The sequence below is a fragment of the Protopterus annectens genome, chromosome 8.part0 (genome assembly GCF_019279795.1).
Source record: "Protopterus annectens isolate FY-2018-M chromosome 8.part0, PAN1.0, whole genome shotgun sequence".
Classification (NCBI taxonomy): domain Eukaryota; kingdom Metazoa; phylum Chordata; order Ceratodontiformes; family Protopteridae; genus Protopterus; species Protopterus annectens.
The window spans coordinates 1,180,293,783-1,180,320,522 of record NC_056741.1 but is presented as its reverse complement, the minus strand read 5'-3'; the positions used below and the strand labels follow the sequence as shown (position 1 = coordinate 1,180,320,522).

The following is a 26,740-nucleotide window of genomic DNA, read 5'->3' as shown; positions in this document are numbered from 1 at the left end:
TTTGTCAGATTAGTACTTTTTTCTGAGAGTTTATTGTTTATTTTTGTAGTCTATAACTGTGGGTTTAAGTTGAGTGTTATTGTAGTCCTTCTCTTAGAACACGTTTAAATTAGAGAGTTCTCCCCGTCCCCCACCCCTATCCCTTCTTGTAGGTTAGCGGTTAGTTTAAGCCTTTTCTTTTATCTTTATTAGGTAGCCGATTAAGTTGGAGGCTTCCTAGTTTAAAAAAAAAAACTATCTTTAGCTGTAGTATACTGTGTGTTTTTGTTTTTAGTGTTATTGTTGTGGTATTTTGTTGTCGCTGTTCGGCGTGTTGGCCAAACAAATCAGTGTAGTACCTTGCTAGCATTTGTTGGATATGTCTAAAGAATCCAAGGTGTCTGGATTCAAGAAGTGTGACTCATGCTGTCAGAAAATGTCTCTGACAGATGGACACACTTCTTGCGTCTATTGCTTAGGCGCAGTGGACCTGCAGGACTCTTGTTCTATATGTCATGCATTTAGCCCAAGAGTTCTGCAGGAGCGCAAAAATAAGCTTATTCTGAGGGGTCTTCTTAAGCCCTGGGATTCACCGGCCAAGGCTCAGCCTGTGAAATCCCCAAAACCGACCAAATCATCGGCTCCCAGCTCGGAGCCATCATTGGTTCAAACCTTACCTGCTACTTTGGTTCCAGCCGGAACTGAGGAGACTATCTCCCTGTCATCTCCATCAGTATCTTTGGAGCCATCGTGGAGCCACAAGAGGCTGAGGTCCCCTTCTCTCGAATCCATACATTCGGCTCCTCGTTCTCCCCTGCTACAGAGTGAGTACAGTCACAGATCTTCCCACTCCTCTCGGTCCTCTAGGCTCTCGGATCACGACGTGGAAAGAGTGGTCAGTAGGTTGTTGAAGTTGCAGGCACTTGCCAAGATGTTGTCCAGCCCTCCTCAACAGGTGTCGGCTCCATCCACTTCTATCGATATTCCTCCTCCGACTCCATTGAGCTCGGAGCCGGAGTTCATTGGGGTTCAAATCGTGGAACCGTCGGCTCCGAAAACTATTTCTCCTTCGGTTCCATCGTCGGCTCTGATCCCCTCGATGGTGCCGTCCATCGAGGGATCTGGGTGCCGAGACTCCCTCGTTGGCTCCAAGGGGACGAGTGGCATCAGACCCTTGTCCAACCCTGTTCTCCCTCTAGGAGCTTCGGCGCAGGTGAGCTCGGCTCCTACATAGGCCTCGGAGCTGTCTCCCATGGTGCAGAGAAGGATTCCAATTTCCTTGGAACCGGAGCCTTCTCTGCATCATGGCAGGGATGCCTTTGATATCATGAGGAGTGTGCTGGCCACTGAGTCAGCGCCACGTTCAACCCCACCGTCTCCGTCCCTTGTAGTGCCTGCGTCAACCTCTGCCCCTCCTCCAGACCCCAAGCATGGGGAACTGGCACTCCAAGGCACCAAATTGGGTGTTTCCTCTTCTTCTGAGGCCTCCCCTGATCATTCAGAGGAGCTCCCCTTGAAAGAAGAAGTGCAAGAGGAAACACATTGACTCCCCTTAGTCTGTCACTTCGGATACAGATTTGGATGAATCGGAAGGGTCCCCGAGATCCCACTCTGAAGATATTTCCTTTTTGGACATCCTAGAAATGCTTAAGCAGAGGGGGAACTGGAATCCCCTAGCCCCTACCAAGGATGAATCTGTATTCCTGGATGCGTTCGGTTCCTGAACTTCCACTTCCTGGGTTTCTCTGCCTTTCGATCCACTCATGTCAGTAGTGGCTTGAAAGGCTTGGTCAGCCCTGGATACAGTGAAACCAACACAGAGGAGACCCAGCAAGTTTATCACTTCACCCTTGACAAGCAGTACCTTACCAAATGTGTTCCTGTGGATGCCATGGTGGTGGCAGCAGCCACTAAGAAAGAGTTGGCGGAAACGTCTTTGTCTGTCCATCCTCCTAACAAGGAGTCTAGGACCATGGATAGATACAGGAAGCGAATGTTTGCTTCAGCAACCTTTTCTATGAGGTCATTGAATTACTTATGCCATTTTAACCGGCTTCAGAGAGATCTCCTTAAAGAGCTCGGAGATACCCTTCAGGATCCATCAGCTGAAGGGGCTCAAGCTAAAGTGGCTTCTCAGCTGGCGACCCTTAATTCTGTAGTCAACTCCTCCATGAGGCTCATTTCCTATGCAGCCAATGGTGCAAGTAGAGCCGCAGGTACAGGCATGGCCCTTAGGAGACATGCATGGATGTGGCTGTGTAATTTTGTGGAACCCTTTAGAGCGTCATTCACCAACACCCCCTTTGATGGTTCCTTTCTCTTTGGACCACAGGTGAAAGACACTCTGACTAGGTGTGAGCAAGAAGGCAAGACTCTCTCTGCCATGGGAGTCCATTTTCCACTCCTTCCAGACCATACCCCAAGGGTCAGAAGAGTGGTAAGATGTGGTTTCGAAAATCCCAGGGAGCCTTGCTTGACACAAGTAGTGATTTTTCCTCCAGGGGCAGAGGAGGAAACAACAACAGATGCCGCCCTCGTGGCAGAGGGGGTCCGCAGAACAAGGGCAGCAGAGAATCTTTCTCTGAGAAGCCCCTCCAGCATCTCTGAAGGGTTGCCCAGCTGCCCGCTTCTGCAGGCAGTCGGGGGAAGACTTTTACTGTACTCAAAAGCCTGGCAAACCTTAACGCAAGACAATTGGGTAGAATCAATCATATCCAGAGGTTACAGAATTCCCTTCTTTCAACCCCCCTCACCGTCAAGTAAATCCCTTCCAGAAGTTCCACCCAATCTGAGGGACCAAGCAGTCATAGAAGTTTCAAAACTGCTAGAAAAAAAGAGTCATCCAAGAAGTCCCGGCAGACCAACATGGATCCGTAACTTACTCTAGGTTCTTTTTGGTACCAAAAAAGACAGAGGACTGGAGACTGATTTTGGATCTCAGCAGACTAAACAAGTCTGTTCAAAGAACAAAGTTTCGGATGGTCATGCTACAGTCCATTCTACCCTTTCTGGGTCAGGACAATTGGATGTGCTCCATGGATCTCCAGGATGCGTACTATCACATCAAAATGGACAGGCGCTCCAGGAGATTCCTTCGCTTCTGGCTGGGAGCCAGTAATTACCAGTTCAGAGCTCTGCCCTTTCGTCTCACCACAGCCCCCAGGGTGTTCACCAAATGTATGGCAGTGGTCATGGCTCACCTGAGGCATTGAGGATTCCAGGTGTTTCCATATCTAGATGACTGGCTCCTTACTGTTACTACCAGGTATCAACTTCTTCAAGCCAGGGACTACACAATCACAATTTGCTCCCAGCTAGGCATTACTATAAATTTTGAAAAATCTGCCTTGTTGCCCTGTCAATCTATTACCTATATAGGAGCAGACTTAGACATAAGGAGTATGTCCGCAAGGCTACTGTCAGACAGGGTGGCCACAATTCACCAGCAAGTTCATATCCTCATGCAATGCAAAAGGGTTCAAGTTAGGTTAGTCCTTCATACTCTGGGTTCCATGGCAGCGGCAATTCTTCTGATCCCTCTGGCCCACTTTCACATGAGAATCCTTCAGTGGCTTCTGTTCACACAGTGGTCCTTTCAACAGCTCCCCACGTCTCACATGATCATGATTACAGACACATGCAAAAGGCACCTTTCCTGGTGGATGGTCTCCCCACTAGTGTCTCAGGACAGACCATTTATTCAGCCCCCTCTGGTTGCCACAGTGACCACAGATGCTTCCCTGATAGGGTGAGGGGCATTATCAGGGCAGGACAGTCCAAGGCACTTGGCAGCCTCACGGGTACCATCTGCATATAAACGTCTTAGAAATTAGAACCGTGCTCCTAGCATTGCAAGCTCTTCAGGACACTCTCCCTTCTGGGACAATTGCAATTCAAATGGACAACATGTCAGTGGTGTGGTACAACAACAAGCAGGGCAGAACCAGGTCCTACCCTCTATGTCGAAAAGCACTCAGACTCTGGCAGTGGGCAATCTCCTCCCAACGATTTCTGATTGTGACGCACATCCCTGGGAGGTCCAACATCATAGTGGACAGGCTCAGCAGAGCTATTCTCATGCCTCATGAGTGGTCTCTGAATCAGGTAGTTGCAGATCTGATCTTCTGCAAATGGGGACGGCCTTGCTGCGATCTTTTTGTCACCCCCTTCAACAGCAAAAGCAGCAACTACTTCTCCCTTCTTCCACTTCCCGGTCATTCTCCCAGAGATGCTCTAGTCCACGATTGGCCTCAGGGACTTCTTTATGCCTTCTCTCCATTTCCTCTTATACCCAAACTCATACAGGAAAGCTATTTCTTTGGGTTGCAAAATGATCCTCATTGCCCCCTATTGGCCTCGACAGATATGGTTTCCGTTCCTGCAATGTTACCTTCTTGAGCAGCCCTGGACTCTGGATCCCATTCCAGACCTGCTGATTCATCAATCAGGTGAGCTGCATCAGTCCCTCCAAACATTCCAGCTCACAGCTTGGTTGATCCACTTCCAGCCCTAGCCAGGCTTCCCAGCATTTCCCTGGCCATTCGTGAGATTATTGTCTCCTCTCATAAGTCCGCCACTAGGAAGACTTATGCTAGCAAATGGAAACACTTCTCTTGTTGGGCAGAGGCTAGGAACAGAGATCCCTTTTCAGCCCCAGTTCACGAAATCTTGGAGTTCCTAGCAGAATTTTTTCATTCTGCGTCCGCTTCTGCTACAATCAGGGTTCAATTGGCAGCCATCTCTAACTTTCATGTTGGGTTTTCTAATGTAAACATTATGTCTCATAAGCTGTGTAAAGCTTTTCTCAGAGGGACCACTCTCCTTAAGCCCCCAGTAAGAGATCCCCCTTCTCCTTGGGACCTTAATTTGGTACTAACCTCATTGATTATGTCCCCCTTTGAACCAGCAGCATCCTGCTCGATTAAGTTTCTATCTTGGAAAACTCTCTTTCTGGTAGCTATTACTTCAGCCAGATGCATCTCTGAACTTCAGGCACTAAGTGTTCGTCCTCTGTACTTAGTTTTTCATAAGGACAGGGTTGCTCTGAGGACTAATCCCTCTTTCCTTCCAAAAGTCTGCTCAGAAAATAATCTAAACCAATCCATTGACCTCCCTGTGTTTTTCCCTAACCACACCAGCAAGGCAGAATACAAATTACACCAACTGGATGTTCATAGACAATTGCATTTTTACCTGCATAGAGTGAAGGATATAAGGAAGTCGGACCAACTTTTCCTTCCCTATGCTAGGGGCAAACAAGGTCTCCCAGTTTTCAAAGTGACCTTATCCAGGTGGTTGTCTCACATTATTACCTTCATCTATCAGCTAAGAAACAAAGACTTGTCTATCAAACCGAAAGGTCATTCTACTAGGGCTTTGGCCACCTCTGTAGCCTTCCAGTCTAGGTTGCCCATGGACTCTATCTGTGCAGCTGCTACGTGGGCAAATCATCATACCTTTATTTCTCATTACAAGTTAGATATGGTCTCCAGGAGTAGAGCTAACTTTGGTTCCACTGTTCTGAAAAGTCTGTTCCAATGAGCCACCCAGGATTGTAGGTGCTAGGGATGCTGTCCCAACAAGCAAGAAATGAAGGTGAGATAGACAACTTAACATAAAGAAGTTATGTACCTACCATAATGTTCCACATTAGTTGTCTTCATCTCGCCTTCCTTCTTGCATCCCCCCTCCATCTCCCTGTCCTATTGGACCAAGAGGAGTTCAGATTTCACTGGCTGAGTGTTCTCTGGTTTGTTTCCTCTACTGACTTAGAGTATATGACAGGTATGCTCAACTTTTTGTTTGGAGGGGTTCATTATATAGCTATAGCTAGAGTTAGCTATTTCAAATGAGATCTGGGTAGCTAGCGCTAGGCATCATGGGATAAGGGGTAGCCTTGAGCCAGTAAACAGCTCTCGAGCTATAGAAGATGGCCGAGTCAAGTCGAGGATTGGCTCCGATCCCAACAAGCAAGAAAGAAGGCGAGATGAAGACAACTAACATGGAACGTTATGGTAGGTACATAACTTCTTTTTCCACTGTATTCGGGATTCATCAGACCTGTCATTGAGTACAATGCCCCCTTTGGTATGTACCTAACCAGGCATATCCAACAAGTGGAATGCCCACAGAGGTTCCTCCCTAAAAGAATACAGGGCTTAAGTAAAATGTCCTGTGCAGACATCCTCAAGGCTCTATCCCTGTATTCTGTCTCCTACAGGCTTTTGAGGGGAGATCGATGCCTGACATACAGGGCATTGTCAGACCCCACTGTGATGGACCTCCTGTGTATCAGCAAAACAAACAGCACCAGAATCACCCATTCTAAAGACTTAAACCTTGCCTGTGGTATAAATAGGACCTGCTGGAGAGACAGGTATGTATCCCAGAGATTACCCCATCTCTGGAACAGGCTCCCCATCCATGTGAAGCAGAGTTCCTCCCTAACCCAATTCAAGTGCAACCTGAACAACTGGATGTGGAACAGCAAATCCATCCCTGGTTTGGCACCCATGTCTCTAATGGACACAGGCAACCTGTTAATGGTTTATCTCCCAGGCACTAGCTTGTAAATGTTTCATCTCCTAAGCCCCTGCTTACACTTATCAAGGGTATCAGAACTTTCAGAGATTTGGGATGCATGGCTAGGCTTAAAAAGGCCCTTGTGGTCATTAGCCTAGTAAACATCTATGAACCTATGTGCTCAAAACCAAAAGATCCAGGTAGTTTCTACACTTCTAGCTGGTAGCCCATCATTTTCAGTTCAGTGTCCTGCCCTTCAATTTCACCACAGTTTCCCTAAAACTGCCCACCCCTCCTCAGTGTTCAACCAGTCCATGAGAGTTGTCACAGCCCACCTCAAGACTAGAAGGGATCCAGGTTTTCCCTTACTTTGATAACTGGCTCCTCACTTTTACAACATGAGAGACTCTTGTAACAAACAGAGGTTACTTGCTATAGCTCTGTCTATTCTTAGGAATTTCTGTAAAGTATGGAAATTAACATTTTTAACCCACTCAGTCCATACTCCTCACAGGCTGCTATCTGGACAAAGCAAACTGCACTGTCAGTCTTCCTTTCGACATAGTTAAAGTCCCTCAGAACTGCGACTCAGTGCCTGTTGGAGCAACACACTCCATCACACTCAGTGGTGCTAGGGTTCTGGGACTGATGGCTTCACCCATACAGAGGGCCATCCATACATGTTTTTACATGAGATTATTATAATGGATGCTCAGTGTTCACAGTCCCAATTTTCAGCTCAGCTGTCAGCCGCAATGTGTACAACCCAACTGAGCAAATCATCTGAAATGGTGTTTAACATCTCCAACTGTTTCTATGTGAAGGCCCTTTGTTCCTTTACCACCCTCAGCAACAGTCACCATGGATGCCTCCTCTCTAGGGTGGGGGTGGGGCATTTGAAATGGTGATTGTCCAGGGAAACATGAACTCAGGCATAGGCCAGTCTTAACATCAGTGCTTTGAGGCAAAGGACAATTCTCCTTGTATTGCAGGGACTTCAGATCTTCTACCACTGGGATTGATGTCCATTCAAGCAGACAACATTTTTGTCATACAGTATATAAACAAGCAAAGCAGAACCAAACCTTACCCAGTTTGCACAGAGGCCATAAGGGTTTAGCAATGGGTGATTGCTTTGCATCACTTTTTGATTACAATGCACATCCTATAAAAATCCAACTGCCTAACGGACAACCACAGGAGGTCTATTCTAATGATTCGTGACTGGTTTCTCAATTCTACAACAACTCATCAAATCCTCATCTACTGGGACCAACCTTACTCTGACATTTTTGCATCCCCATCCAACATGAAGTGCAGTAATGACTTTGTCCTGATCCCACCTGAGGGACAGCCATCAAGAGATGCTCTAGTCTGTCAGTAACTATCTGGTCTTCTTTGCACCTTTCCTACTGTTCCCCACATCACCAGATGTTTATCAAAAACAGCAGCATACAAAGCCATGGTGATCCTCATTGTCCCATTCTGGCCCAGGCAAATCTTGGTTTGCCTTACTCAGGCCTCACCAATCAAAGTGGTTATGGCCTCAGTGAGACTCTTATCCATCCACACCAGGACTTAGTGTAGCTGACGCTGACCATATGGTTTCTACTCTTCCTTTGATGGCCAGGAAACCTTCCTTATCCCAGAATATGGTTCACATTTTGTCAGCCTCACAAAAAATTATTCACTTACAAAGTTTACAAAAGTAAATGGAAACATTTCTCTAATGGAGCTATTGAGCAAGTTATATACCCATTTTTGCATGTATTCCAGTGGCATCGCAGTTCCTATAAGACTTATTTGAGGCTGGCTCTAGTTACTCTCCTCATGATCTTCCATAGCCATTCTCTCACATCTCACAAGCTCTGCAAGGCCTTCTTGTAAGAAACATTCCTCCAGTAAAGGACACCATACCCCAGGGACCTCAACTTTGTTCTAGAATCTCTAGCAAAGATCTCCATTGTGACAGATTCTTCTGCAGACATAAAATTTCTAATCTGGAAAATTCTATTTTTAGTAGTCATTATATCAGGCAGAAAAAAACTTTAGAATTGCAACCTTTATAATCCACTCCTCCATACCACTTTTTCTCAAGGACACAGTATCTTTAAGAACCAAACTGTCTTTTATTAAAATTCCTTCAGAGACAAAATTATAGCAGCCAATACAGTGACCTGTTTTCTTCTGTAACCACTCTAATGGGGAAAGTATCTTCTGCACATGCTAGGCATGCATAGATAACTCAGATTTTACCATCATGGGACAAGACCAATAAAAAAAGACAATGGGCCAGATTCACTAATGCCTACATTAAGTGTATGCTCACTAAGTGTACACAATCTATATTTAAGAACATCTCTACCCCATTTTTGTGCTTTCCAGTCACTCAGACAGATTACACTAAGTATACGTGTAATCTGCACCTTGTGGTAATCTTTATGAATCCTCATTGATATTTAAATCTGCAAGAAAATCAGTAGGAAAACTAAAATTAGGAGGAAGAAGGTATGAGTTATGCTTGTGTTGTCTGTTCACTTAGAACAGTGTACATATTAATGAATTCCAGGGAATGTTGTTTATGTCATTTGCCTCAAGCAAGCTTGGTCACAAAGTTTCTAAAATAACACTGCTCAGATGGCATCCAGATTGCATTTTCTTTGCATACTTTTTGAGAAACAATTGCCAACTAAGCCAGGAGCATATTCTACAAGACCTATCTAAATTTATGCAGCCTTTATCAGGAACTCTACCAAAAATTAAATTTGTGCTGCTGTGGCATACATTTGGAGCTACTTTTCAGTGGTATCATTTCAGAATGCCCCCTGGGAATTCAGCATGGCTCTCAACCTCTTAATGCAAGAAGTCTGGAAAAAGCCCAACATTATAGGGGGGGGGGCAATGGCCCAAAAATATGGAAAGATTTTAAATTTTGCTCTTTTAAACTTGGATATTTTCTTGTATTAACACGCATTTTCTGAAGGATTTGAAGTCTGAAATTCAAATGTATGTAATTATTCAGTGACTTTAATCCTGAGGTTATCTCAGCGATTTAGCAGAAAACCACAAATTATATGAGGAACAGACCAAAATATATGGGGCAAAAATCTGGACAGAGTGGTGCAGAATTCTGTTTGCTTTGGATTCTGTCCCATTAGTGAAATTGGACAGACTGGATAAAATAGGATATAGAAGTTATGTACTTATCATAATCAGATGAGAGAGAGAGAGTGAGACTGATGATCTGCACAACTCTTCCTTACTATAATCCAATTCACACACAAGTCAAGACAGTACCCCCTGTCAAGTCATGTGGTGATGGGTGATGACAAAGCAGCAGGTGTGGATACACTGGAAGCTGTAGCCACAACCTCACACACAGGTGGTCCAAGGCAATGGGTCGCTCTTTACTGGACCGAAGCAGCAGTGCAGTTTGGCAGCACCGCTGGGTGTATGAGCAGCCCTATTTAGGATCGCTCTGCTCACCTCAGCAGTCTGAGAAAGGGGCTAGAAAAGGTACCCTAAACATAGCCTGCTTCACTCTACCTCTGGCCTGCCAGCAGGCAGGGATCCCAACCATGTGGTCGAATCACAAAGAAAAAAACATCAGTGACTTCACTCACCATTGGCACATGGAATGTACTCACACTCATGGATATCTCCAAAACAGATAGACCTAAGAGACGGACAACACTCACTGCAAGAGAACTCAGCAGGTACAACATCCAGATAACAACCATCAGTGAAACCAATTCACAGATGAAGGCTAGCTGATAGAAGTTAAAGCCAGTTATACCTTTTTCTGAAGTGGCCATAGCAGCGATGAACATCATGAAGCAGGAGTGGGTTTCGCCATTAGATCTAATCTGATCAGCAAATTAGCCAACCTCACAAAAGGATTCAACCACCAACTCATGTATCTGTGGCTCCCCCTTAAAGGAAAGCACCATACCACCTTCATCAGTGAATATATCCCCACCATGACAAATCCAGAGGAGATCAAAGACAAGTTTTATGAAGACTTGGAGTCCCTCATAGCATGTGTGCCTAAGGAGGATAAGCTCGTCATCTTAAGTGACTTCAGTGCCAGAGTTGGTGCAGACTATCAGACATGGGAGGGAGTCATTGGGAGGAATGGAGTCAGCAAAAGCAACAGCAATGCCCATCTACTTCTGAAGACCTGTGCAGTTCATGACCTGTTGATCACAAACAGTCTTCCTCCTACCCAATCGTAACAAGATGCCCTGGATGCACCCACGCAGCAAGCAATGGCATCTCATTGATTACATCATAGTAAGGAGGAGGGACAGGCAGGATGTTAGAGTGACTAAGGCCATGTGTGGCACAGACTGCTGGACAGACAGACTCATCCTCTCAAAACTCAACATGCACATCCAACCTAGGCGGCACCCACAGGGGAAAAAGACCAATAGGCATCTGAATGTCAGCAAGTTAAAATGGCACTCAGTGCACCAGAATCTCAATGAGGACCTCAACAGTAATCTTGACCAACTCTTGACCAACTCAGCTTTGGCACCAATGGTACAGAAGAGGACTGGGAAGCCTTTAGGGATATGGTCTACAACACTGCTCTCGCTCACTTGAACCTGAACATAGACAAACACCAGGACTGGTTCGATGATAATGATGAAGACATTCAGAAGCTGCTGGATAAGAAGCATGAAGCCTTCAGATCAAATGCAAGACACTACATCCATCTCCCAAAAAGCAGCCTACAACTCCATCAAAAGCAAGGTGCAAGTAAAGCTCAGAAAGATAAAAGACTCCTGGCTCAGCAGGAAGGCAAATGAGATCTATAAGTATGCTGATAGTAGCAACTTCAAGCATTTCTATGATGCCCTGAAGACCATCTATGGGCCATAGTCCTCTGTAACATCACCACTGCTTAGTGCTGACAGGTCCACCCTGCTCACTGACAAGAATGCTATCCTAGAAAGATGGGCTGAGCAATTCAATAATCTCCTGAGCAGGTGTCCTCTATCAATTCCAAAGCCATTGCCCGCATGCCACAAATCACCATTAACACCTCCCTGGCAGAACCTCCAAAGAAATCAGAGGTTAAGGAAGCAATTAAGTTTTTCTTGAATGGTAAAGCACCGGGCTCTGACTCCATTCCAGTCAAACTGTACAAGACAGGGGGACGAGTCTTGTTACAGAAGCCCACCGAGCTCTTCCAGACTATGTGGCAACAGGAAGTTATTCCTCAGGAGCTAAAGGATGCCTCTATCATCCATCTCTACAAGCAAAAGGAAAACAGGCAGTCTTGTGACAACCACAGAGGAATCTCTCTCCTGGTCATTGCTGATAAAATCTTTGCCAGAGTCCTCCTCGAGTGCCTCACTCAATACATGGCAGATGAACATCTAGCAGAGAGTCAGTGCAGCTTTAGAGAGCCGAGGGACAGTGGACATGATATTTACAGCATGTTTAGGAGAAGTGCCAGGGACAAAACAGGGACCTTTATACAACATTCCTGGATCTGACCAAATCCTTTGAAACCATCAGTTGTGAGGGGCTATGGCAGATCATGGAGAAGTCTGGCTACCCAGGCAAATTCATCAGTATGGTTCACCAGTTCCATGATGGTATGCTTGCTCGAATACTGGACAATGGGCACTCATCTGATGCCTTCTCAGTTACCAATGGAGTCAAGCAAGGCTGTGTCCTGGCACCCATGCTGTTCAGCATGATGTTCTCTGCCATGCTGTCAGATGGCTTCTGCAATGACAACGGAACCACCATCAAGATCAGATACAGGACTGATGGCAGGCTCTTTAACCTGTGGAGGCTACAGGCCAAGACCAAGGTTGAAGAGGATTTTGTATGCGATTTCCTGTTTGCAGATGACTGCGCACTCAATGCTGCCACAGAGGCCCAGATGCAGCAGAGTATGAACTGCATGTCCGCTGCCTGCAGAAACTTCGGCCTCACAATTAATATTAAGAAGAATGAGGTTTTTCATAAGCCCACACTGCAGAAGATGTATGTGGAACCAACTATCACTGCTGAAGGTGAGATCCTGAAGGCTATTGACAAGTTTACATACCTCAGCAACGCACTCTCCAGATTTGTGAACATTGACGATGAAGTAGATATGCGCATTGCCAAGGCAAGCTCCATATTTGGACGGCTGTGGGAGTCAGCACGGGAGAAGAGAGGCATCAAACTGTCCATAAAGCTGAAGGTGTATAAGGCAGTCATACTGCCCACACTACTGTACGGCCTGTGAGACATGGACTGTGTATGAGCATCATACCAAAAAGCTGAATCACTTCCATATGAACTGCTTAAGAAGGTTGCTGAAAATTACCTGGCAGGACAAAGTTCCAGACACAGTCATCCTCTTTCAAGTTGAATTGCCAAGTATCTAGAGGCTGCTGAGGACAGCCCAAGTCAGGTGGGCAAACCACCTTGCATGTATCCCAGACACATGCATCCCCAAGAGACCGTTCTATGGTGAACTCACAGGAGGCAAACACACACAAGGTGGGCAGAAAAAGCACTTCAATGACACACTGAAAGTCTCTCTGAAGAGTTTTGCATTGACCTGGACTCCTGGGAAACCCAAGCGCAAGATCACCCCACATGGCGAAGCTGCATCAGCAAAGGTGCTACCTCCTACAAGCAGAGCATGACTACAGAGGTGCAGTGGAAGCGTGAGCTGCATAGCCAATCCTTTGTCAACCAACTCAACAGACCACGTGTGCCTGACAAGCAGCAGAGTTTTCCGAGTCCGTATTGGACTGATCAGCCACAGCTGGACAAACTGTACTCAGTCAACCTCCTTGACATGATGTCCTTGGCCTCTGTTGACAACAGTGAATTAACAACAACTTATTTTAATGCTGAATCCTTTTCATTCTAGTTTGTCTGATATGACATATCTTACGTCTTCCCTCTCCTAACTGTCATAGCTTCCTAAGGCCCTGGCAGGCCAGCCTGAAGCTGTACGTCCTCTTCTAGGTAGAAGCATAATGACATGTTTACCTGGTCTTATCATCATTAGTCAGCAAACTCAGTATGGGGGCAGTCAGAGCACAGGGTAATCAGGGGAGGGTTTTTTATAAAGGAGCCCGAGGCAAGGAGCACTAGCAGGAAGCTGAATAGGATTCAACAAGCAACTTGGTTCCCATTAGTCAGATCAGACAGTCTAGTTTTAAAAGGATCCAGTATTATGGTAAATACATACCTTCCATTTATTCAACTTGGTACACAGATTCCCTGTTTTATACATTTGGATGGAAACATAATAAGGCACCTGACTGTTACTTTACAAATTATCCTTTCAAAATGCTTCACTGAATAAATGTTACACAATGTGATATATTTTTTTCAGAAATGTATAAGAAAATAACAGGCTTCATTAACAATAACATTTGAATTATTCTTAATCTGTTTGTCATATAGACATCAGAATATAAAGTCATGATATTTTTACACAATCCACTTTTACTTCTATACTTTTGTGCATAATCTTCTTTTTCTTCTTTGATTATGGCATGTTTCACTGATAAAATAATCTGAGGCAGATTCAGTGAGCAGGCTTTATTTTTTGTGGCCAGCAGACCCCACCTCCCCATGCAGAGAATTTCATCCTGTATCCCTTACTAATATAATCAGCTCCAAGATTGATCTTGAAACAAGTTATACATTTTCTAGTAGGTTATAAGTTATCTGGAGTTCTACTGCTTAAATTTTCTTTTGCTATGCAGGTGAGTAAATGTTCATCTATTCCCATTTCAGTATTTTTGTATCCTTTTTACTCACATGCCTATCTACCATCAAGGCTCAACTTGATAAGGTATTATACTGCTTGGAGGAAGGGGGTGTCCATCAGACAGTCAAATATAATGTAGATCTGTGTTTTCATTGGCATCATGGCAGTGACAGCATTTGTATTTTTAAGGTTTATCTCTGCCCCTGGTGGTAATGTTGCACTTGTATCACCACAAGGGCTTCATATGCCTTCTCTATGCATTATGCTCCCCCACATCTACTGACAGGGCCTACCATCACCATCTTGGGTGTCCATGTCAACATTTTCCCAGCTGCTGCATCCCCAACCATGATGATCCTCTGCTCTCCAGCCAATGCTCTGTCATTACAGCAACAGAGTGAGCCAGGCTGCCACCACAATCCTCACCCCCTCCAAGATAGTCATGCAATTATCCCTGGCTTTGCATTGAAATACACAAACCACTAGTTGAATTTGGGTCACACAGGCTTTAATAAGGCCTTTATCCTTCTGCTACCCTACTGCAGGATCCATTTCAGTGTTTGACAGGTCATATAGTTATTTGCATTTTAGGCCACTGTATTTTAGATGGTTATTACCACCACTAGTGAGCCTTTTAGTATTTAGGCTTCAGAAAAAGATCCAATCCACACCACAAAGAAGTAGATCACTGTGACAGCTGTAACTTTCTATATATAAACACAGTGCCATCACACGTGTTTACCAATATTCTCAGATATATGTGACTGTGTGGAGTGTGCATGTGTGTCTCTCTCTCTCTCTCTGTATATACATAAATTACAGAAAAACACGAACACATATTTATATCTATCGATATACATACATATAGATAGATATATACACACACACACACACACACACACACACACACACACACACACACACACACACACACACACACAAATATATGACTATACTTGCAATGATCAAATTTTAAAAATCCCAACCACCAAATAGTCAAGTGCTAACCATTGTCTATTTAATGGCTGAACATTTACAATATGGAATCATTCCCACTTCTCTTCAAATCTTGAAAAACAAAATAGCAAGTACCTCACCATAAAAATCATATGTATTCCATATTTTTACTTATACTATCATGACCAGAAACAAAAAAAATGCTTTTACATAGGGGTTTTCTCAACATACCCCTCTTACTTAACTATATCAATACTGCAATCAAACAACCTGTTCAAAAGGGCAATCAGCCTTAAACAGACCAACCTATTTCCACATGAAAGTTGGTCATTCAAATGCATATCTATCCATCTAAAACCCCCTTTTCTTATTTTCCAGATGAGGTTGGGGTCATATTTTTTTTGACTAAAACTCAATGTACCTTTACTTCATAGGTGATTATTTGACTTTTTATTCAAATTGATTGCACCTACACACACAAATATACATATATATAGAGAGACACACACACCCACACACAGATGTATATATAATACACATACACACACACGTCGCGCACACACACACACACACACACACACACACACACACACACACACACACACACACACACACACACACACACGGATATGGGTTCATTGTGTTTTGCCATGCATATGGTACATTGAATGCTTTGGAGGCCAGATTTTTATACTGAAATGACAGTTCTTTGCTGGATACCAGCATTTTCACTGGGGGGATTGCTACACAGTGGGGAGCGGGATTTTGCCCTTTCCCCTCTGTTGTGTGATCTTGCAGTTGTTATGTATAATTAGTAGGGGGAGTGGGAGGACCAGGGCAGGTTTGCCCATCTGCATATAAAACTTTGCTATGTTTTTCATTGTAATGAGTTTGTGGTTGATGTAGTGGGCCAGCAATACAGTGATATATAATCATACCTTTCTTAGTATATTTTGAAAATATTTAATTTCTTTAGTTTATTTACTTAATGTTGTTAACTGTGTAAATGAGCTGGTCCAAGGACACATTATAGACATGTCCCAGGACAGACAAGCAAATTCAATATGTATAGCCAGATACACAGAGGATGAAAAAGTTATAATAAGGCTACTCTGAGCAATTAAGGTTAGATCCAAGAAGAAAAATAATCTTATAAATCAACTATTCTAGTTAAGAATATATTATGCAAGTTCTAAAAAAAATTCACCAGGAAAGACAGTTGTTATTATTTAACTTGGTTTCAGTATAGAATAAAGAACTTAGTAGTGCAGTAAAATGGTTTAGTAGTGTGATAAATCAGTGACTCTAAAGTAGTTGCAAATTTTGTCATTAGCATGTTTTTACAGTGATTACTTGAATGAGTTTAGGTTATCCAAGAATATAGTATCTTCAGATACAGAATTACAGGTGGCAGGAGCAATTTTGCAAATTAACATTTTGCAAAAAGATTGAAGTGTGGTGTATGTAACCAGTTTGAATGTGAGCATGACTTGATTTGGTGTAAAATATATAGAGGATTATGACTGGATCTGTATTAATAACTAGCTTATTATGTGTTCAGGATATGGATATCAAGAAATCCTCCGTCAAGAACACATAAAGCAGGATATGACTGGAGACCCAATCATAATTCCTTGTAGCACATGAAGGGGTTTCTGCTACATATACTACCAGTTCTAGAAAAGAAAAAGTTTAGGAGCGTAACTTGTTTTACCAGCTTTTAAAGCCTTTAAAAGTTAATAAAACACTGTTGTGGGACAGACAGACCACAGACAGAAACATAATGTCCATCTGTAGAAGTAACAGCTTTAAATGCTGTTAGACACCATTCTGCCTCAACTTTTGTTTTACATGTGTCAGAATGAAGCTCAAACAGGTTTTAAAATCTGTTTTACCTTCTGCTGCTGTTATTTACTAGCCAACACTCTCTACGTCAGTCCCTGGCATAAGACCCAATCTTAACAGCACTTCTGTGTCCTTAATATGTTTTGTTTCACACAAAGAAGCACTGTTAAGGTCAGGTATTAAACTGGGGACATCAATAAAGTCATATTTTTCCTGATTTCAGAGCATAATCGCAGCACTCCATGTACTACAGTTAACTGTTTGTCAACTACATTTTCCAGAATTTGAACAGAGGATTTATAAGTTGGCCTTACAATCAGATTGTATTTCTTATACATGGAAACAATATTAGCTGCTTTCTAAAGTCAAGGTTTAGTATTTTGAGTTATACATCTATGTATGACTTATGTAAGATGAATGAATGTTGCTAATGCTTCTGCATGTAGATATTTGTGAGGGAAGTGAACAGACATTGGTAAAAGAGTAGCTTTTAAGTAGCTGTTTCAATGTCATAGGTTCATAGGTTCATAGGTTCATACTAGGCTATCTGCCCGAGGGCATTTATAAGCCTAGCCCATTGTTTTTTTGCCACCACGCCACCTGGGGATGGGGGAACTATATTTTTTTATTATTTGTGCTCTGTTGGTGTGAGTGCTGTCATTATGTAGATAACTGTATTCAGACTTAATTGAGAAGTGGCATGATGCTATATTTCGATTAATCTGTGCAATATTAGAAAATTACAACTACCACTTCCATTAGAATCTTGCTTGTACTCAAATGGTAATTGTCTAACACTGTTCCTGTTACCCCTTTTTGAAAAAATACAGTTTGCCTTATAGCAATACATTTACTGCTCAAAGCATTAATCTTTAAGTCTTTTGTGGCAATTATGCAGGAGGGCTCAATGGATAAATAGGGAATATTTTGATAGCTGTTAATAGTTTAACAATATGAGGTATCACATTTTAAAATGATGGCTATTGCACCTAATACAACCAGCAAATTCTTTCATTTTTTTGTTTTATTTTGAGTATTTTAACTTTGCAGGAAGGCTCAATGGTTTCAAAGGTCGTCATAGCTAGGTTAAGCTTCCACTATCTATTAAATGCTCCCATGGAGTATGTCTCTAATAGCCTCTGAGAAACCAAGTCCAGATCCTGGCCTTCACGTGTAGCTTAGTGTCCAAGTCTGGCAAAACCGTTTGTACTGACAGGAGAAGGGAAGAAGGCCATTGAGTGGCACCTTAAAACTAGTTGCTCCAGGCAGGTGAGACTCATTAGCCTGGAAAGGCAACCCACCTAGGAGAAGATAAACTCTGATTCAAAACCCCTGCTGCCTTGTGGCAGTACCTAGTCATGGTGAAGGCTCTGGGGATAAACCCTGAGGAAATATCTGGAGATGAGTCCCTAAGGCAGTTTGAGGTTGTACTCGATCTCACTCTGACAGTTCCTGTGATGACACTGATGCCAAGTTTTACTGGTCTTGCCTTTGCCTTTGGATTACAACAGTAATGTGGAGATGGGGAACCTGCTGCTAGACATTAGCTGTTTCAACAAATTCACTTGCCCAGGCTTGAGCCCTAGCACACTCCAGCTTTGCTCTGTGAGCAGCGATACAACATAGATAAGTAGCAGTTACTGATAATAAGCCAATGCACTCAACTGGCATAGAGTGGGGTGCTAGAGGATGCTTCAGATGGTAGGAGAGATCCTTTGATCTCATTGGGCAGTTACCACCTATCTTAAGCTGGGCAGCCCCCAGCCAAATAGGTACTGCATCGCCACAGTCCACTTGCTCCACTGGGTGTGTGCGGCTTAGGGAAACCCCCCAACAGGTGGACCGTTAACCATACACCTTGGAAACCAAAAAAGCAACAAAATAAACCAGCCTTTAGGTCAGGCACATGGCACATAAGAATGATGAATTCAGGCATCATGGAAAATCTACAGAACATCAGTGATGCTTGAAACACAGCAGTCATTAACAGTTGAGCAGACTGGAGATGGAGATTGTGGGTCTCAAAGAAACAAGGCTACCATTCATTGGATGTCTCAGAAAGAAAGACTTTACTTTCTTCTGGCATGGGAAGCTTCCAGAAGAGACCAGGGAACATGGTGTTGGTTTTGTAATCAGAAACAACCTATTTGCCTCAGTAATACCACCAAATGTGGGAAATGAGAGACTGCGGAAACTTCAGCTACAAACATCAGTGGCCACGATCAACATCTTCAGCGTCTATGCTCCTACTTTGCCTTCTACCCAGGAAGTCAAGGACAAATTCTATGATGAACTTAGTGCTGCTATCAGTAAGGTTCCTTCCCATGAATCATTATTCATTCTTGGTGATTTTAAGACCAATGTTGGCAATGACCATCACAGCTGTCCATCTTGTCTGGGACATTTTGCTACAGGAAAAATGAATGAAAATGGACAGCATCTCCTTGAACTTTGTTCCCAATATGACCACTGCATAACTAACACCTTCTTCAGTGAAAAAGCCCCAACAAAGAGTTTCATGGCGGAACCCAAGATCAAAACACTGGCATCAACTTGACCTTGCCCTCACCAAATGCAGCAGTTTACGTAGTGAGAGGGTAACATGCAGTTACCACAGAGCAGATTGTGATAACAAGTACTTGCTTTTGTGTAATAAGGTGACCATCCAGATACAAAGATTCTTTCGCTCTAAAAAGGAAGGGAGGCCAAGCATTGACACAGGCAAGACTTGTGACCCTCCAAAACTTTGCAAGTTTGCTTAAGCACTTGCAGAGGCTTTGACCTGCCTTGATAACACCAACACCAACAAGAGATGTGAACTATGGTATGCTGTCTATAATACTGCATTATCTATCTCTGGGAAGAAACCAGTCAGGAATACTGATTGATTTTAAGCCCACACTGAAATGCTGACACCCCTGATTGAGAAGAAGAGGCAGGCACTGGCTGCATACAGGTCCTTAACCAATGGGAGAACTTGCAGGCACTCCTGTGTGCTCGGAGTCAAGTGCAGCAGGTAGCTGAGCAGTATGCAAATTATTATTGGCTCCAACTTTGCTTCTAGATTCAGTAGGCTGTGGACATTAGTAACACGTGAGGAGTGTCCAATGGGATTAAGCAAGCCATCGGCACATCACAAAGAAAAATCTCCCAACATAAGTCGGCCACAGGCAAGGTCCTGAAGGACAGAACCAAGCTGGATGGAACACTATTTGCAGCTATACACAAGAGAGACCATAGTTACAGAGATAGCCCTGAATACCACTGAGCCTCTGCCAACTATGACTGAACTCGATGCTGAGCCCATCTTGGAGGAACTCAATGATGCCCTAAAAGCACTCTCTTCAGGAAAATCCCCCAGGAAAGATGGTATTCCCTCAGAAATCCTTAAATGTGGTAGTTGTATCCTAATCTCAGAGCTGTATGCAAAACTTTGCCAATGCTGGAGAGAAGGTACAGTACCACAGGATATGAGGGATGCTAACATAGTTACTATCTATAAGAATAAGGGTGACAAAAGTGATTATAACAACTATCTTGGCATCTCCTATCTATGTACAGTGAGGAGACTGTTTGCACATGTTATCCTGAACAGGCTCCACATTTTTGCAGAGAGAGTTTACCCTGAGTGTCAGTGTGGGTTCAGAGTTGGACGGTCTACTTAGACATGGTTTTCTCTGTTAGGCAACTACATGGAAAGTGCAGTGAGCAGAACAAACCTCTGTATATTGCCTTCATCGATCTGACCAAGGCATTCGACTTCATCATTAGGAAAGGTCTGTCTGCAATTCTGACAAAGACTGACTGTCCTCCAATACTGCTTAACATTATTAGGGCCTTCTATAGAGGCATGAAGGAGACCACCATGTATGATGGATCCACATCTGAACCTTTCGGGATTCTCAGCGGAGTAAAGCAGGGGTATGTACTGGTTATAACATTGTTTGGTATCTTCTTTTCAGTTCTGTTGAAATTTGCTTTTGGAACTGCTACAGAGGGTATCTTTCTCTGAACCAGAATGGACAGCAACCTCTTCAAACTTTTGACACTTAGATTGAAGAACATGGTGCTTAGGAAGCATCTAAAGGATTTCCTGTTTGCTGATGACACAGCTATTGTGGCTCACACTCACCAAGAACTTCAGTTAGTTATGACTCACTTTGCGGATTCATATATGGAATTTGGCCTCATGATCAGTTCAAAGAAGACCCAGGTGATGGGCCAAAATGTGGGCAGTAACCCATTGATCACGGTGAGTGACTATGAGTTGGAGGTTGTATAGCAGTTCATGTACCTAGGCTTCACAATCTCTGACAACTTGTTGCTTGACAGTGAGATCAACAAGTGCATTGGAAAAGCTGACACAATGTTTTTCAGGCTGACAGAGAGTATGGGTTAATAATACACTCACTGTGCACACCAAGGTGCAGGTTTACACAATCTGTGTTTTCAGGACATTACTGTATGCCAGTGAAACATGGAGTATGCACTCAAAACTGGAGCAATGGCTCAATGTCCATATGCACTGCCTTAGGCACATACTTGGTATCTCATGGCAGGACAAGATCCCCAACAGCACAGTGCTTGAGAGGAAGTGCACCACCGCCATGTTCACCCTCTTAAAACAGAGACATATGCATTGTTTGGGTCACATCTCATGCATGATGGGTGGCTGAATATCAAAAGACCTCCTTTTTGGAGAGCTGGAGTCTGTTAGGAGGCCAAAAGTGTGACCTAAACTGCAGTATAAGGACATATTCAAGCATGACCTCAGTGCTCTCTCCATGAGCATGAACAAATTACAGCTGTGTACATTTACCATAAATGTAGATGTTCAAGTGTATTCACTGTTGCAGTCATCACATTTGGTTTATCCCTGCCAGGGTAGCCCTCGGCCAGCCCGAATACCAGAGGCTTAGTATTTCTGCATTGGTTGCTGTCGCTTCAGGACTGATGTCAAGTCATCGGTAGTATAAAATAAGGCAGTCAATGCCATTACATCAGTTTTTCTTGCCCTAACTGTCAGGATCCCCCAAGTGGGAGCTAGGTTCTGGTGGAAGAACCCCACCAGTAGAAAGTAATTACCAAAATGTCCCTTGTAAGGAGATAGAAGAAAGAAGAGGGGGATGGAGGGAGGGGAAACCAGGACTGCAACAGTGAATACACTCAAACATCTACATTTATGGTAAGTGTACACAACTGAACTATGTTCTTCATGTTTCACTGTTGCAGTCATCACATTTGGGTTGATTCCCAAAGCTGAGGAAAAGGGTGGAGGCAGTCAAGGAGACTAGGGGTCGGCTAGGATGCCCTGCAATACTGCAGAGGCAAACCCTGCCCTGGATTTGAGGAAGATAGGCAGGTGGCAATGTTTGGTGAAAGTGTGAACAGATGTCCAGGTGGCAGCCTCCAGGATGTCCCCGGTGGGGACTCCTCTGAGGAAAGCTGCAGAGGTGGAGGCTGCTCTGGTGGAGTGAGTCCTGACCCCCTTAGGGGGAGGCTTTCCATGTTGCTTGTAACAGAAATGGATGCATTGTGCTATTCATTTGGAAATGGTTTGTTTGGAGATGGCTTTGCCCTCTGCCGCTGCAGCAAAGCTAACCAGCAATTGATCAGACTTTCTGAAGGATTTAGTCCTGTCTAGCTAGAATCTTAGCTGTCTTGAACATCGAGAGAGTGCAGGATCCTTTCCCCCTTGTTCTGTGGGTTAGGGAAAAAGATGGGCAAATGAATGGATTGGTTGAGAGCCACACCGGACACCACTTTGGGCATGAAGGATAGGTTAGGTCTGAGGGAAACCCTGTCAGCATGGAAGATGATGAAGGGCTCCACAGCCATGAATACTTGTAGCTCAGACACCCTTCTGGCTGAAGTGATGGCCAGAAGGAAGGCTGTCTTCCAGGAGAGAAATTTTAACTGCTGAAGATACTGTTCAAAGGGGGGCCGGGTGAACTTTTCCAACACAAAGTTAAGGTCCCAAGCTGCGGTAGGTGCTCTTCTTGGTGGCCTGAAGTTGCTAGCCCCTCTTAGGAATTGTTTGATCAGAGGGTATGAGAAAAGGGGCTGCTCAGTGGGGAAATGAGCATAGATAGCAGAGGCATGAATTTTAATACAGGAAGAAGAGAGGCCACTGTGTAGCAGGTCAGCTAAGTAATCCAGGATGAGAGGGAGGGAGAGCTGTGCCGTATCGGCTCCCTTAGCCTGAATCCAGGTGCAGAACCTTTTCCATTTGTCAGCATAAGACTTTCTAGTGCTAGGGCATCTGGCCTCATGTATAACATCTAGAACTTGTTTACTGAGGTTGGCAAATTGATCGGTGGTTAGGGAATAAGCCAATCTGCAAAATTAAGAGTCTGCAATTTGGGATGCATGAATTCTCCTTCCATCTGGGTCAGGATGGTTGGGGTGAGATGCCATGGTGGTAGTGGGGACAGGCTGAGCAGCAGTGGGTACCAGTGTTGGTGAGGCCAGTCTGGAGGAATAAAAAATGTCCTTGGTTTTTCCTCCCTTATTTTGAGCAGTACCCTGAGGATGAGAGGCAGTGGAGGAAAGGCAAAGACTGATAGATTGACCCAGGGGAAGGACAGGGCATCCACTTTCCAAGTCACGCAGTGATGCTCCCTGGTACAGAACTTGCTGAGTTAATGGTTGGTGTGGGAGGCAAAGAGGTCAACCTTCGGGGTGCCCCATTTATGAGTTATTAGGCTGAAGGTTCTTTTGTCTAGCTGCCACTCATGTGGGTCCAGAAGATTTCTGCTTAAGTGGTCTGCCAGTGAGTTTAGAGAACCTGGCAGGAATTGTGCTAACAGGTGGAGTTGCATGGCAGAGGCTGTGTGCCAAAGGGTCATGGCCAGCCTGCATAGAGGGAAGGAGTGAGTCTCTCCCTGTTTGTTGATATACCAACTCACAGTGGTGTTGTCTGTTTTGATCAGGAGAGCTCCTGGGGAGAGAAGGAGCTTGAAAGCTATCAAGGCATGCTGGACAGCTAACATCTCTTTTTGGTTGATGTGCAGATGGATTTGTTGAGGGCTCCATTGGCCCTGTATGCACCTACCATCAAGGTGAGCACCCCAGGCATAGTCTGATGCATCTGTGGTGAGGGTCTGGGCAGTAGGGGTGGTGAGAAAGGCAGTCTCTTGTTGTGGGAGCATGCTGCTGCCCACCAAAGAAAATCATTTCCGAGGCAAGGTATCATTGGTATAAGAGTTTCCAGGTCTTGAGAGTGTTGACACCAAAGACTTTTTAGGTACCATTGAAGTTTCCTCATATGTAGTCCGGCATATGGAATGAGTAGAATGCAAGATGCCATAAACTCCAGAGCTTGCAGGATTTTCCTTGCAGATAACTGGGGTCTGGTGGCTATTTGAGAGAAGTAGGCTGTCAGGTAAGTTTGCTTCTCTGGTGTAAGGAATGCCATCTTGGATGCTGTGTCCAGGCTTGCTCCCAGGAATATAATCCTTTGGGTGGGTACTTCTTTGGATTTATTTTCGTTGATTGTGTATCCTAGGGAGGTCAGTAGGGACTTAACAATGGCCAGATGCTTGAGCAGCTTTTCTTCACTGTCTGCCTGAATTAGGCAGTCATCTAAGTATGGGTAAATTTGGATATTCCTTTGTCTGCAAAAGGCAATGGCCAGAGCCAGACATTTTGTGAAAACTTTAGGAGCAGTAGATAAGCCAAAGGGAAGTGCAGAGAACTGAAAGTGCAGAGATCCTGCCCTGAAACGTAGATATTTCCTGCATGATTCCCTGATAGGAATGTGGAGGTAGGCCTCTTTTAGTTCTAGGGTGGCTAGTCAAGCATCCTTGGAGAGCATAGGTAGCAGTGGCTGGAGGGTGACCATTTTGAATTTTGGTATCACCAGGAAGGTGTTTGGAATGAATAGATCGAGGATGGGGCACCAGGTGCCCTCTTTTCTGGGTACCAGAAAAGGTCTGGAGTAGAAACCTTGGCATTTCTGTTCTGCAGAAATGTGCTCTATTGCCCCCATAGAGAGCAGGGAAAGGATTTGCTTTTGCACCTCTGCCCACTGGTTTGGAGGTAGATCTGGGAACCTGTTTGGAGTTGGAAGGGTGTGGAAAGAAAAGTTGTATCCCTGGGACACTATGTTGAGGACCCAGTGGTCAATGGTAATGGTGGCCCAGGTGCTTGCATGAAAGGAGTTTTCCTCCTAGGAGTATGTGAAGGTGGGCAGAGGGAGGGGCTAGGGGAGGAGAGTCATTGTGAGTTCTTACCATGAGGGGGTGGCTTAGAACTCCCTGTTTTTGAAGTGGAGGAAATCCACTGTTTTGATCTCTGCATTCCCTGTGGCTGCTGTCTGAGGGGTCTGCTTCCATGGGGTCTGGGCTGAACTGACCTGGTGGGAGCAGACAAGGACCAGTGCTGGGATGGGAAAGGCCTGCTGAACCTGGGAGGCTGGACCAATCCTTAACTGTCTGCATAGATTTAGCTTTTTCTTCCATCTTTTTTAAAACCTCCTCTGCCTTAGTGCCAAATAAGCTGTCTTTGTGCAAGGGTGCATCCAACAATTTAGATTTAACATGGTCTGGCAAGGGCTGTTCCTTAAGCCATGCATGCCTTCTAAGGACAGAACTGGTGACTGCTGTCCTGCAAGAAGCTTCTAGGGCATCAAAACCACAGTGCAAGGTGTGTTTAGTTACTTGACTTGCAGAATGCATTAACTCTTGTAACTCTTTAGATTCTGCACAATCAGGAAAGGAAGACACTTTTTGTTTGAGGATTTCCAGGTTGCTGAAATGTTAGCATATGGAACTGGCAATTTAGTGCTCTGATAGCAAGAGTAGTAGAGGTGTATACTTTCTTAGCCCATCTGTCTAGTGCTTGGAAATCCCTATCTGAAGGGGTGTGATTCTTAGCTGATGCTGCTTTAATTCCTTTAGGCCCTTGAGAAATTACCTCAGGGTCAGCAGTAGGATTTTTAAAAATAAATCTGTGTGAGTCAGGGACTCTGTAATACTTGTCAGGTTTTCTGGGTGCAGGAGGGAGGGTGTCAGGAGTCAAACTGGATTCCAAGAAAACATTGTCCACAACATCTAGGACTGTGGGAATGGCCAGGGGTCTGTACTGTGTAAGATCTAAGAATTCCCTGAGTCTCTTTTTAGACTGAAGGTAGTCCTGACATTCCCATTGGAAATGGTCCCATAAGGTATGAAGGGTTTCTCCAAAGGAAAAGTCCTCGGGGGGAGAGGCTGAAGGAATGGAATCCTCTGCATCAGAATCCTCATAAGCAGAGAGGGGTTGCATGTCTTCATATTCAGATGCATCAGAGTCATCAGACTCCTGTACAGACAGAACTACTGGGGACAGATCAGATCTCCTTTTTTGTTTTGGAAAGGGTAACTTAGCTTCCCTTGATCAGCATGATAAGGTCTTCCACCATTTTAAGGATTTGAGACTGAGACAAAGAAGCAGGTGCCTGAGATTGGGTCATCGGTTTCCTGGATGTGGTTCATAACCTGGGCCTTAGAAACTCTGCAGTTTTCAAAAGAACGGTAGATGTGAAAGAAGTTGTCAGTTTCTGTTGAGAATCAGTAGTGCAAAGTACTTCCTCGGAAGCCGGTGCCTGCTCAGTGGCTCTGGACCCATCCAAGGGAGAGACAACCACAGGATCCTTAGTCAAAGAAGAGTTTTGTGGCATACTGGACTCTGAAATGGTCTCGGTAGCAGCCTGCAAATCCA

The 26,740-nt window shown here is 44.3% G+C and overlaps 1 long non-coding RNA gene across 1 annotated transcript in view; it reads right to left on the bottom strand.

Annotated features, from left to right (window-relative positions):
* The window catches only part of LOC122809289, a 175,382-nt gene that overhangs the window by 1,272 nt on the left and 147,370 nt on the right, over positions 1–26,740 (bottom strand). The window lies entirely within an intron of this gene.